We start from the raw sequence: 14,213 nt of genomic DNA on the forward strand, positions 1-14,213 counted from the left end.
CCCTGTAATAACCCACTGATCACCTGTCAATCACCCCCTGTCACTGCCACCCATCAATCACCCCCTGTCACTGCCACCCATCAATCAGCCCCTAACCTGCCCCTTGCGGGCAATCTGATCACCCACCCACACCAATAAATCGCCCGCAGATCCGACATCAGATCACCTCCCAAATCCATCGTTTACATCTATTCTCTCCTCTAAACACCCACTAATTACCCATCAATCACCCCCTATCACCACCTGTCACTGTTACCCATCAGATTAGACCCTTGCGGGCACCCAATCGCCCGCCCACACGCTCAGATTTCCCTCAACCCCCCTTATCGATTCGCCAGTGCATTATTTACATCCGTTCTTCCCTGTAATAACCCACTGATCACCTGTCAATCACCCCCTGTCACTGCCACCCATCAATCACCCCCTGTCACTGCCACCCATCAATCAGCCCCTAACCTGCCCCTTGCGGGCAATCTGATCACCCACCCACACCAATAGATCGCCCGCAGATCCGACATCAGATCACCTCCCAAGTGCAGTGTTTACATCTCTTCTCTCCTCTAAACACCCACTAATTACCCATCAATCACCCCCTATCACCACCTGTCACTGTTACCCATCAGATTAGACCCTAATCTGCCCCTTGCGGGCACCCAATCACCCGCCCACACCTCAGAACGCCCTCAGACCCCAGCCCTGATCACCTCGCTAGTGCATTGCTTGCATCTATTTCCCCCCTCTAATCACACCTTGAGACACCCATAAATCACCTCCTGTCACCCCCTAGCACACCTACTCATCAGATCAGGCCCTAATTTGCCCCGTGTGGGCTCCTGATCACTCGGCCAAACCCTCAGATCCCCCTCAGACCCCCTTCCGATCACCTCCCCAGTGCATTGATTGCATCTATTTTCCCCTCTAACCGCCCCCTGAGACACCCATCAATCACCTCCTGTCACCCCCCTAGCACTCCTATCCATCAGATCAGGCCCAATTCATCCTGTCATCTAAGAGGCCACCCTGCTTATGACCGTTTCCACAAAATTTGCCCCCTCATAGACCACCTGTCATCAAAATTTGCAGATGCTTATACCCCTGAACAGTCATTTTGAGAAATTTGGTTTCCAGACTACTCACAGTTTTGGGCCCGTAAAATGCCAGGGCAGTATAGGAACCCCACAAGTGACCCCATTTTAGAAAGAAGACACCCCAAGGTATTCTGTTAGGTGTATGATGAGTTCATAGAAGATTTTATTTTTTGTCAAAAGTTAGCGGAAATTGGATTTTTATTGTTTTTTTCACAAAGTGTCATTTTTCACTAACTTGTGACAAAAAATAAAATCTTCTATGAACTCACCATACCCCTAACGGAATACCTTGGGGTGTCGTCTTTCTAAAATGGGGTCACTTGTGGGGTTCCTATACTGCCCTGGCATTTTAGGGGCCCTAAACCGTAGGGAGTAGTCTAGAAAACAAATGCCTCAAAATGACCTGTGAATAGGACGTTGGGCCCCTTAGCGCACCTAGGCTGCAAAAAAGTGTCACACATGTAGTATCGCCATACTCAGGAGAAGTAGTATAATGTGTTTTGTGGTGTATTTTTACACATACCTATGCTGGGTGGGAGAAATCTCTCTGTAAATGGACAATTGTGTGTAAAAAAAATCAAAAATGTGTCATTTACAGAGATATTTCTCCCACCCAGCATGGTTATATGTAAAAATACACCACAAAACACATTATACTACTTCTTCTGAGTACGGCGATACCACATGTGTGACACTTTTTTGCAGCCTAACTGTGCTAAGGGGCCCAAAGTCCAATGAGTACCTTTAGGATTTCACAGGTCATTTTGAGACATTTGGTTTCAAGACTACTCCTCACGGTTTAGGGCCCCTAAAATGCCAGGGCAGTATAGGAACCCCACAAATGACCCCATTTTAGAAAGAAGACACCCCAAGGTATTCCGTTAGGAGTATGGTGAGTTCATAGAAGATTTTATTTTTTGTCACAAGTTAGCGGAAATTGATATGTATTGTTGTTTTTTTTCACAAAGTGTCATTTTCCGCTAACTTGTGACAAAAAAAAAATCTTCTATGAACTCACCATACCCCTAACGGAATACCTTGGGGTGTCTTCTTTCTAAAATGGGGTCACTTGTGGGGTTCCTATACTGCCCTGGCATTTTAGGGGCCCTAAACCGTGAGGAGTAGTCTAGAATCCAAATGCCTCAAAATGACCTGTGAATAGGACGTTAGTCCCCTTAGCGCACCTAGGTTGCAAAAAAGTGTCACACATGTGGTATCGCCGTACTCAGAAGAAGTAGTATAATGTGTTTTGAGGTGTATTTTTATACATACCCATGCTGGGTGGGAGAAATCTCTCTGTAAATGGACAATTGTGTGTAAAAAAAATCAAATAATTGTCATTTACAGAGATATTTCTCCCACCTAGCATCTGTATGTGTAAAAATACACCCCAAAACACATTATACTACTTCTCCTGAGTACAGCGGTACCACATGTGTGGCACTTTTTTGCACCCTAAGTGCGCTAAGGGGCCCAAAGTCCAATGAGTACCTTTAGGATTTCACAGGTCATTTTGCGACATTTGGTTTCAAGACTACTCCTCACGGTTTAGGGCCCCTAAAATGCCAGGGCAGTATAGGAACCCCACAAATGACCCCATTTTAGAAAGAAGACACCCCAAGGTATTCCGTTAGGAGTATGGTGAGTTCATAGAAGATTTTATTTTTGTCACAAGTTAGCAGAAAATGACACTTTGTGAAAAAAAACAATTCAAATCAATTTCCGCTAACTTGTGACAAAAAAAAAAAATCTTCTATGAACTCACCATCCTCCTAATGGAATACCTTGGGGTGTCTTCTTTCTAAAATGGGGTAATTTGTGGGATTCCTATACTGTCCTGGCATTTTAGGGGCCCTAAACCGTGAGGAGCAGTCTTGAAACGAAATTTCTCAAAATGACCTGTGAAATCCTAAAGGTACTCATTGGACTTTGGGCCCCTTAGCGCAGTTAGGGTGCAAAAAAGTGCCACACATGTGGTATCGCCGTACTCAGGAGAAGTAGTATAATGTGTTTTGGGGTGTATTTTTCCACATACCCATGCTGAGTGGGAGAAATATCTCTATAAATTGACAATTGTGTGTAAAAAAAATAAAACAATTGTCATTTACGGAGATATTTCTCCCACCCAGCATGGGTATGTGTAAAAATACACCCCAAAACACATTATACTACTTCTCCTGAGTACGGCAATACCACATGTGTGGCACTTTTTTGCAGCCTAACTGCGCTAAGGGGCCCAAAGTCCAATGAGCATCTTTAGGCTTTACAGGGGTGCTTACAATTAGGCACCCCCCAAAATGCCAGGACAGTGAACACACCCCACAAATGACCCCATTTTGGAAAGTAGACACTTCAAGGTATTCAGAGAGTAGCATAGTGAGTCCGTGGCAGATTTCATTTTTTTTTGTCGCAAGTTAGAAGAAATGGAAACTTTTTTTTTTGTTTTTTTTTGTTACAAAGTGTCATTTTCCGCTAACTTGTGACAAAAAATAAAATCTTCTATGAACTCACCATGCCTCTCACTGAATACTTTGGGATGTCTTCTTTCCAAAATGGGGTCATTTGGGGGGGATTTGTACTATCCTGGAATTTTAGCCCCTCATGAAACCTGACAGGTGCGCAGAAAAGTCAGAGATGCTTGAAAATGGGAAAATTCACTTTTGGCACCATAGTTTGTAAACGCTATAACTTTTACCCAATCCAATAAATATACACTGAATGTTGTTTTTTTAATCAAAGACATGTAGCAGAATAACTTTCGCGCTCAAATGTATAGGAAATTTTACTTTATTTGAAAAATGTCAGCACAGAAAGTTAAAAAAGTCATTTTTTTGACAAAATTCATGTCTTTTTTGATGAATATAATAAAAAGTAAAACTCGCAGCAGCAATCAAATAGCACCGAAAGAAAGCTGTATTAGTGACAAGAAAAGGAGGTAAAATTCATTTAGGTGGTAGGTTGTATGACTGAGCAATAAACCGTGAAAGCTGCAGTGGTCCGAATGGAAAAAAAGGCTCTGGTCCTTAAGGGGTTTTATGACTGCAGTCCTTAAGTGGTTAAGGTGCAAAATAATGATTTATTGCGAATGCAATAATGCAAGCATACATGCAAGCATAATGCAAATATCACACAAACATATGCACAGCACACAATATATACAAATAACCCGGGAAGCAGTGACAAATATATACAACACCTGACTATCTAACTAAGTGCATAATTATATATACAGGAAATATATACACAATCGCAGTACAAAAGGGATTAGGCAGAATATCAGAGTCAGCAGGAGACAAGGTCAGCAACAGGTAATCAGAAAAGCACGGTACCAGGGATTAGACAAAAGCAAGGTCTCAGACAGAATAAACAGGTTTGGCAACAGGAAGGCATACAAAGGAATCAGAGCAGGGAACAGGAACCAGGGTGTCCAGAAACTCAGACCTGGAAACTTAAAGTTCTGGCAATTAGCAAGGGGAAAAGGCAGTCCTTAAATAGTCCAAGTGATCAGCAACCACAGGATGCAGCTGGTGGTGAACAGTTTTAATGAGAGCTCCCATGAAGTTATCCAGAGGCCAAACAGGGAACTGCAAGTCTTTGTGAAGGCAGTAACAGGCCACCTGCTGGTGGATGGTGGAGGTTCAGGATAAGGCAAAGTCCTTAGAGCCCTCTGCTGGTGGAGCAATGAATGTCCAGGGCAGTCCAAGCTACTACCACCAACAGGCAGCAGGAAATGACAGGAGACAGTTCGTGACACCTGTACTGTGAACACACCACTGCATACCTGTACTGTGAACCCACCACTGCATACCTGTACTGTGAACCCACCACTGCATACCTGTACTGTGAACCCACCACTGCATACCTGTACTGTGAACCCGCCACTGCATACCTGTTCAGTGAACCTGGCACTGCATACCTGTTCTGTTCAGTGAACCCGCCACTGTATACCTGTTCTGTTCAGTGAACCCGCCACTGCATACCTGTTCTGTTCAGTGAACCCGCCACTGTATAAAGTTCGCATCCCCATTGAAGTCTATTGCGGTTCGCGAACTTTAACGCGAACCGAACCTTCCGCGGAAGTTCGCGAACCCGGTTCGCGAACCTAAAATCGGAGGTTCGGCCCAACTCTAATGTTTTATAAAGAGGAATGGTCCAAATTACCTTCAACCAGAATCCAGACTCTCATTGGAACCTATAGGAAGTGTTTAGAGGCTGTAATTTCTGCAAAAGGAGGATCTACTAAACATTGATTTCATTTCTTTTTTGTGGTGCCCAAATTTATGCACCTGCCTAATTTTGTTTAAACAATTATTGCTCACTTTCTGTAAATCCAATAACCTTCATTTCACTTCTCAAAGATCACTGTGTGCGTCTCCTATATGATATATTTAACTGACATTTTTTATCGTAACAACCAATGATTTATACAGGAAAATTATGATGATTAACAAGGTTGCCCAAACTTTTGCATCCCACTGCAATGGATGCCGATTTATAAGGGCCATATGGGGATAATTACAAACCGGAAGGACTTTTTCTTATTCCTCAAATAGGGAAGGTAGTTTTGCAGCAGCGGACTTCCATCCCATAATGCCCAGCATGACCCCTGACCTGAAGTCAGTTGGAAAATGGCATTCATTTAAAGGGGTTCTTCCGCGAATGAGGAAAAAAATAAAATGGTTTATGCATAAACTATTAAACATCCTTGTAAAATAGTGTAAAAAGATTTTTTTTTTTAAATGAATGGTTTCATCAATATAACATGTATTGTAAATAGTGACGGATGACGGCTGAGAGGCTAATCCATTTGTTAGGGGTGTTTTTTTTTACTTTCTTTTCACAACCATAACTGCTGCCTACATAGTTTTCAGTGGTATAACCTACTTCTAGCAGGAATTGACGTTATAACCCTAATAGATGAGCTGCGCTGAGCTGCTGAATATGTGTTTAAATTGTTGCTAGGCAACCAGACCCTGGTGCAGAGACTTGTTTTGTGAAAAGAGTCATAAGCAGCTGGGAGAATCAGTCCCATCTACACCATATGATTCTTTGTCAGATTCGATTCAATTTGATTTGATTCATTGATATGATTTGATTCAATCTGACATGTCCGATTCATGATTCGATTCAATTTGAATCAACTTGAATCGAATCATGAATCGGACATGTCAGATTGAATCAAATCAATGAATCAAATCAAATTGAATCCAATCTGACAAAGAATCATATGATGTAGATGGGACTGATTCTCCCAGCTGCTTATGACTCTTTTCACAAAAGGAGTCTCTGCAGATCTGGTTGCTGGTTGCCTAGCAACAATGTAAACACATATTCAGCAGCTCAGCAGAGCTCAGCAGTTAGGGTTATAATGGCTATTCCTGCTAGAAGTGGGTTATACCACTAAAAACTATGTAGGCAGCAGTTATGGTTGTAAAAGAAAATAAAAAAAACACCCCTAGCAAATGGATTAGCCTCCCAGTCCTTCATAGGTCACTATTTACAATACATCTTATATTGATGAAACCATTCATTTTTTATATAAAAAAACTTTTTACACTATTTTAGAAGGATGTTTAATAGTTTATGCATAAACCACTATTTATTTTTTTCCTCATTCGCGGAAGAACCCATTTAAGTACCACAGTGACCTCCATCCCCATTGGCCAGCTGACTCCAAGACATGCTGGGTGTTATGGGATCAAAGTACACCACTGGCAAACCATGCTGTGGCAAACTACCTTTTCTACCCCAAAGTAGTTCATACTAGACTAAAATTCATACAGTTTTTTTTTCCACAAGCAGCAACCACTAAGGTTCAAAATGGGAACGCTTAGTCATACCATCTAAAATGTAAAACTGTTTCTGAACAAATGTATATCTATAATGCTAAGTGAAATAATTTAGATTTCACTTAGAGAAGCTGATGGGTTTTTTTTTCTGCAATTTCTGTTATATGAACAATGTAAAAAATACACAGGCAAGCAATACATTTCATACAAGGTAAATATAAACCCCTAGGCATATAACAAAACATAGTTGGGTAGAGAGCCTTGCCCTTATAAGTTCATGGAATAATAATATGCAATATGGCTGTATTCCATGAGGAGCACATGTATATGCAATTTTACCTGAGGGCTCGTTTCCACTATCGCGAATCCGCATGCGTCCAACGCATGCGGATTCGCACATGTAATGCAAGTGATTGGGCCTGTTTCCACTGTTGCGTTGGTGAGGTGCGTTTTTTTTCAGCGGTGAAAAAATGCACAAAAGAGCCGCAGAATTTGCCTGCAAGTGGAATGCATGCGAATCGCATATAATTTATTTAATAGGGAAATCGCATGCGGATCCACATGCGTATTTTTATGCTCAATCGCATGCGGAAACGCGTACAATAAATTTAGTTATTTATTTTTTTATTTTATTTCCCCCCCTCCTCCACAAATGCCTGTTTTCCTGCTTCCTGTGTCTTTATTCCAAAACGCCTGGCAGGCATGGAGTATACAATAGAGAGCCTGGTAGACTTGGTACAGGAAAATCCTTTTATTTATGATAAAACCCTTCCAGGCTATAAGGACAAAGCACTGATTACAAGGACCTGGCAAAACATAGCAGAGGAATTCACTCCGGATTGGGAGGACTTGTCATCTACCAAGAGAAAGTTGGAAGGTGACTGCTGATCTGTGCACTTGTGATATGCTTTGTGTGGATTGTTTGATAACATTTAATTTGCATAATGAGCCATAATTTGAATGCCACATGCTTGCCTCGTGTTTGCCACAGGCCACTGTACAGTCACAATGCAGTTAGTACCCCGGGTGTAACATTCCACCCTGCCACCCCCCCCCCCACCCCCACCCCATTAGTAGGGGACTCATGTATATCTGGCTGCAAAATTGATAATGTTTGAGAGCAACTGCACAACCCAGCGGTTCTGCAGTCGATAACCGGGGGATGATCCTGCACCGCGTGTGCCGCCCGTAGCCAAAGCAATACACGCAGTGCATGCTGATGTCATGTATGCCTAGCATTTGTGAGGTGTGCTTACAGTTTGTATAGGTAGGTAGGTTGATGTCATTCGGCTGCAAATGTACAGTAATGTAACGTCAAAGAACCATAGCACCCAGAAGGCTGATGTATATGAATGTGTTAGTGCTTACAGTCAATCATTCAACAACATTGTAAACTTTTCACATTTTATTTGTATAATGCATGTCAGAAATGCGTATAGCTCTACAATCTGCCAGCTGCACTTTGGAAGAAATGAGACATACAGTCACGATTACGGAGTGCTTCATTAGTGTGCTGACCTCCACTCCAAGTGATGCCACTTAGCGGTGGAACGTCAAGTGCATTCACTTCCTCCACCGAGATTCCTTCTTTTTCAATAACCACATTGTGAAGAATGCATGCAGCTTTAACCACTGCCACCGCATTTTCAACTTTCAAATTGATAGGTGTATGAAGCACCCTCCATTTGTTTGTCAAAATTCCAAAACTGCATTCCACCATTCGCCTGGCCATGCTTAAGCGGTAATTAAAATGTGTTGTCCGGTCATTCAAGTGAGTGGATGAGTATGGGCGCATTACATGTCTTGATAGAGCAAATGCCTCGTCACCCACAAAGGTGTAGGGGAATGGTGGATTGGTGGTCCTAGGCCATGGGGTTGGTGGCGGCAAGTCCAGCATGCCATTGTCCATGCGAAAGCACAAGTTGGTGTTCCTGAAGATCTGTGAATCACTTGCTGTTCCATACGCCCCAACGTCAATATAAAGAAATTTGTAATCGGCATCAGCAATTGCCATAAGGACAATAGAAAAAAAATTCTTATAGTTGAAATACTGACTGCTGCTGTGTGGTGGCTGCACGAGTCGTATATGTTTGCCAACCACTACTCCAATGCAATTGGGAAACCGACACTTGCTCCAAAACTTATTAGAGACGTCCTCCCAACGTTGACGGTTAGGTACGGGCATAAAAGTGGCATGAAGTTCTTTACAGATTAAGAGACACGTCTCCTTCACAATGTACGAGATAGTACTCTTTCCAAAGCAGTAGGCGAAATGCAATGATGCAAAAGATTGGACATTGGCCAAAAACCTATGGAGAAAAAGGAATGTACCAGTAATGTTATGTTTCCTTCTGTTTTCTCTACAGTCAAATTCTATATGAATAAGTGGAGATCCGTAAGGGACATTTACAAAAAAGAATTGACGAAACTAAGGAAATTGGAGAAAAGTGGTAGTGCTGCTACAGCAGCACCCACCTACAAGAACTTTGAATTTGTTGTCCTTTCTGCGCACCATATATGAACCACGAAGGTAAAGTAACATCTCAGATTGGTAATTGTTGCCTAATAAAACCATTTAGCCACTAGGGATGCTCATTCGGATTCCCCGGAGATGCAATTTCCGAAATTCCCTATCGGAAATTGCATTTCCGCATCGGAATGCGGAAATCAGTAATGCAAGTGCCGTAGGCGGATTTCCGCCGGAAATCGCGGAAATTCCACCCGACTTTAAAGAGACTCTGTAACATTAAAAAGATTCCCTGGGGGGTACTCACCTCGGGTGGGGGAAGCCTCCGGATCCTAATGAGGCTTCCCACGCCGTCCTCTGTCCCACGGGGGTCTCGCCGCAGCCCTCCGAACAGCCGGCGACTGTGCCGACTGTCAGTTCAATATTTACCTTTGCTGGCTCCAGCGGGGGCGCTGTGTTGACCTTCTGCACGGAAATAGACGGAAATACCCGATGTCCGTCGGGTCCGCTCTACTGCGCAGGCGCCGGAAACTTGCGCCTGCGCAGTAGAGCAGACCCGACGGTGATCGGGTATTTCCACCTACTTCGGCGCCGAGAGGCATCAGAGCGCCTGCGCAGGAGCCAGGAAGGTAAATATTGCGTCACGGCTGTACGGAGGGCTACAGCGAGACCCCCGAGGGACGCAGGACGGCGTGGGAAGCCTCATTAGGATCCTGAGGCTTCCCCCACCCGAGGTGAGTACCCCCCAGGGGCCGTTTTGTCGTTACAGTTCCTCTTTAACATTGATTTTCTCAAAAACTATAAGGACTTTTAGAAAACTTTTTTTTGCATCTTGTTCACAAGATTCAGTTTCATAAACCATGAAAATTTGGTGTGTCTAGGACTTAAGGGGGCTTTGCTATTATCCGCTAAAGTCGGCGGATTTTTACTGTAATGTAAAATGCAGAAAATCTGCATCTGCCTGTTTTCTGCTTTTTACATTACAGTAAAAATCCGCCGACTTTAGTGGTTAATAGCAAAGCCCCTGTAAGTCCTAGAAACACCAAATTTTCAAAGTTCATTAAACAGAACCTTCTTAACAAGATGCAAAAAAAGTTTTCAAAAATACCTTATAGTTTTTGAGAAAATCGATGTTAAAGTCGGGCGGAATTTCCGCGATTTCCAGCTGAAATTCCGCTTTGGAATGCGGAAATTGGTAGCGGAAAGCGGAATCGGTAATTGGTACATGACGGAATGCGGATTTACCACGGAATCGGAAATTGGCATTCCAACCATCCCTATTAGCCACTATCCATTACAACACACACATACATTTGCCAATGCCACACATGTTGAGATATATAGTATGGCTGAGGGAGGCCTAACAGCTGCTTAGCTTGTACATCACATATTTATCAGGCCTGAAAGGCCAGTTTGGTCTACAACCAAAACAAGTGTCAGGTCTCCCTCAACCAAACTCTGTACCCCCATGTGTATGTAAATGCCCAATCCACTTAGATATCTGTTGCCATGGATACTGGCTAATTTAGTAATGTACACCACATCTGTTGCCACATATAATGAAACACTGGGGTCTTTGTTTCCTTTTATTTTTCAGAACAGAGGATAGTTTTACCACTTCAGCTAATGTGGAGGGCGACAGCGACAGTAGTTGTGCTTCTGCACACACCAACTCTGATGTTGGGGAAAATATTTCCGAGGTGGCATCCACTCATACAAGTGGGAGTGTAAACTCGTCACTTACCACAGTGAGACTGCAACCTAGAGCAGCAACTAGGCCAAAAAGAGTGAGGCCTGCAGCAGTGGAGGAGGAGAACGCACATATGGCACAAATTAACAAAACTTATCAGGACATTTTGGATTACTTCAAAGAAAACCGTGAGTGACAAAGGGCAACCGTGGAGAATATGCCATACAAAATAGCTACCTCAGTGGTCCCTTAACTACAGGACATTGACCCACGTTACTATGCCGATGTACATGTGGAATTCATTCAAGTGGCTAGAAAATAACTAGAGAAAACACGGAAAGACCGTGATGAAAACCAGGGTAATAAGCAGGGGTCCAACTTAGAGGGTAGTGGTTATCGTGGTCACAATCAGGGTACCTACCAAGAGTGTTGGCCCTCTGATAACTCAATGCCAGTTCATAGGTCAGAGTCTCAACACTCGTGGATACAACAAGGGCAAACGTACAGTAACATGCCTCACTCACAGATGCATTCAATGCCCCGGCTACACAGAGAAACATCATCAACATATCGGTCGGGACCAGAATTGCCCGAATTGTATAATAGGAACCCAACTCCACTTCCTGAAACACGTTCCTATCATAAATTAGATAAGCAATCAGCATCCTTAGCTTCACAACCGACAGAAATCTCCATGACAAGATTAATGTTTGATTATGATGCTACGGAGTAAATCGAACATGTTACATGTTTGCTGTTGTTAGTTTCATTATTTTGTTTTTATTTGGATTATGCACAGTGCATTGACTGCACTACAGAGGCAGGTACCTAAGCCATCATACCAACATTAGGAGACAAATGATTACTGATGTGATGAATAGCAAGGTAAACTATTCCAGGACCACTGTGACTGGGCTTCTAATTTTTTTACATTTTATAATCAGTTGGTAAAGCCATACACTGGTTGATTTGCCATCAGATGCAACCAACAGACAGATCACTATCTGATGAAATGTAATCAGAGAGGGTTCGTATGGCTGCCTTTACTGCAATCAGATTGCGATTCGATTTCAGCATGAAAACAATCAAAATCTGTTGAGCTGCTGCTCCTGGCGGCTGTTCCCCCCCCCCCCCCCCTATACATTACCTGAAGGTGGCTCCGGGTCCTCTTGTCTGCGCTGCACCGCATCCTACCATCCTGCACCACTTGTCTGCATCCCACCGTACACTATACTTCCTGTGTCACTCCTGTATTTGAACTTTCTGGTCACCGGAGTGACACAGAAAGTATAGTGTACGCTGGGATGCGGACAAGTGGTGCGGGATTGTAGCATACGGTGCAGCACGGAAAAGGGGACCCGGAGCCACCTTCACTTTATGACGGTACTGATTGAGATGTAAGGCCTCTATTGTTTGCCTCCTGCCTGTCTGGGAGTACATCTGAATGAGCTGTAGCTGCGGCCATCCCGCTTTTCCTCAGTTCCATGCCGATTGGGCCGATGAAAGCAGACCATTCACACCACATCTCACAGGCTCTGTCTGTCTGTATTACGGCACAGTCATGTGAGCTACTCTGAAGCCTATTTCATTGCCTCCCTACCCTGTGTATTAGCCATTCCCATTGCCTTACATCGCAACACTGGGTCAGGAGGCAATGAAAGCGGCTCCTGACACACTCACATGACTCAGCTGTCAAAAAGAACCACAGAGTTTGCATCTGGGGGATCACAAAGAAATGCGGTTGTGGAGGGTAAGTCGATCGATGACGTCCAGATTGCAACAGCAGGATCTGCTCCTTACGTGGCCGCAAAAAGTTGGCCCTTCATTTGTAAAACTTTATATATCCACTTATGTGGTGAAAAACATGCAAATGTGTTGATAAACCATTGATGTTGCTGTATACTTCTCCTTGCTGTACCTTTCATGACGGCACTGTATGTTTAAAGTTGAACACCCATTCAACATATGCTATGAATAAGAATGTCTGAAAGGCTGATGCAGATGTTTTGGTTGCACTTTCTATTATGTTTAATTTTTTAGATTTTGGTTAAAAACCTTGCGAATGTGAACAAAAGGTAGCTCTTGATACCACGTTGGACTACTTGCTAGTGTAGCACTGTTTTTGTGCTTACAACACAAGATAGCCTTAAAAACATTCAATACCTTACTAAAACATGATATTAAAATGATTCATGTATTACTGTTGTCTGTGTACTTTGTTCACCATTTAAAGTCAAGTAATATGTGTGTGGCCCACATGAACCAGAAGAAGATGGAGCCCGCCAGCCTACTGCAGCAACCCCACTACCTCCTGACCCTCTGATTAAGTGCCATTGTGCACTTTTGAAATACGTGCTCCAAAACCTACCCGTAGCAACAGGCAGGTGAAAATGCATCCACAACTCGACATTGCCTCCATTTACATCGGTATGGTTTGGACAGTGTTACTTTGACCTCAGTTCAAAAGGAAAACACAAATGTGAACCAAGCTGTTAATATAGCTGCTTAGCCATTGATGACAGTGCTGAACAACAGTAAATAGTCCTTGTGAACAGCTGGGTGATCCATGCAGGTTGCCAAAGCCTCTCAGCCTTAACTGCTGCATTGATGATGTAAGTGGAAGTGAAGACAGAGAGACTTTGGCTACGTGCATGGACCACCTAGCGGCTGTTAAGGACGAGCATTTAACAATGTACCGATGACAGACATTTAAGAGTGCACCTTCTCACCTTACTGTCACCAAAAGTCTCTCTCTCCTCCAGGATCACCGCATTACGGTACCAGGTATTCTCCCTAAATAAATGTGATCCCAAGGTCTGCAGCAGGTAAACGAAACTGAAAACAAAATACCACAAGCATTTACAATACATACCACAGATTCGAATACAGCTTAAAACTAAGATACAGTAAATACTTATGTGGTAGTACTCATCCGTGTATAATTGAAAAACTTCACAGGGTGGCTACGGATATCATCATAAAGGAGTGTAAACTGGCCTTTTAGAGGCCTCTCCACCACCAGAGGATGCACCCAAAAACGGTGTCTCCTACGAGGTGGAATCATCCTCCTCCTCCGCATCCTCTCCATGAAGAACTGCAAATTGTTCAGCATGGACAAAAGCACAATCTCCTCCAAATCACACATTCTCCAAACTCCACAAACCACAACCAACTCAATC

The 14,213-nt window shown here is 43.3% G+C and overlaps 1 long non-coding RNA gene across 1 annotated transcript; it reads right to left on the minus strand.

The window, feature by feature from the left end:
* Positions 1–8,264: 8,264 nt before the first annotated feature.
* LOC137528440 (uncharacterized) lies at positions 8,265–13,865 on the minus strand. Its single transcript, XR_011023395.1, has 2 exons — positions 13,764–13,865; positions 8,265–9,186 (listed from the first exon to the last, which is right to left on the minus strand). It is a non-coding gene; the product is annotated as an uncharacterized lncRNA (long non-coding RNA).
* Between the last annotated feature and the right edge of the window lie 348 nt (positions 13,866–14,213).

This window comes from Hyperolius riggenbachi, chromosome 8 (assembly GCF_040937935.1).
Source record: "Hyperolius riggenbachi isolate aHypRig1 chromosome 8, aHypRig1.pri, whole genome shotgun sequence".
In the NCBI taxonomy this organism is placed as follows: Eukaryota; Metazoa; Chordata; class Amphibia; order Anura; family Hyperoliidae; genus Hyperolius; species Hyperolius riggenbachi.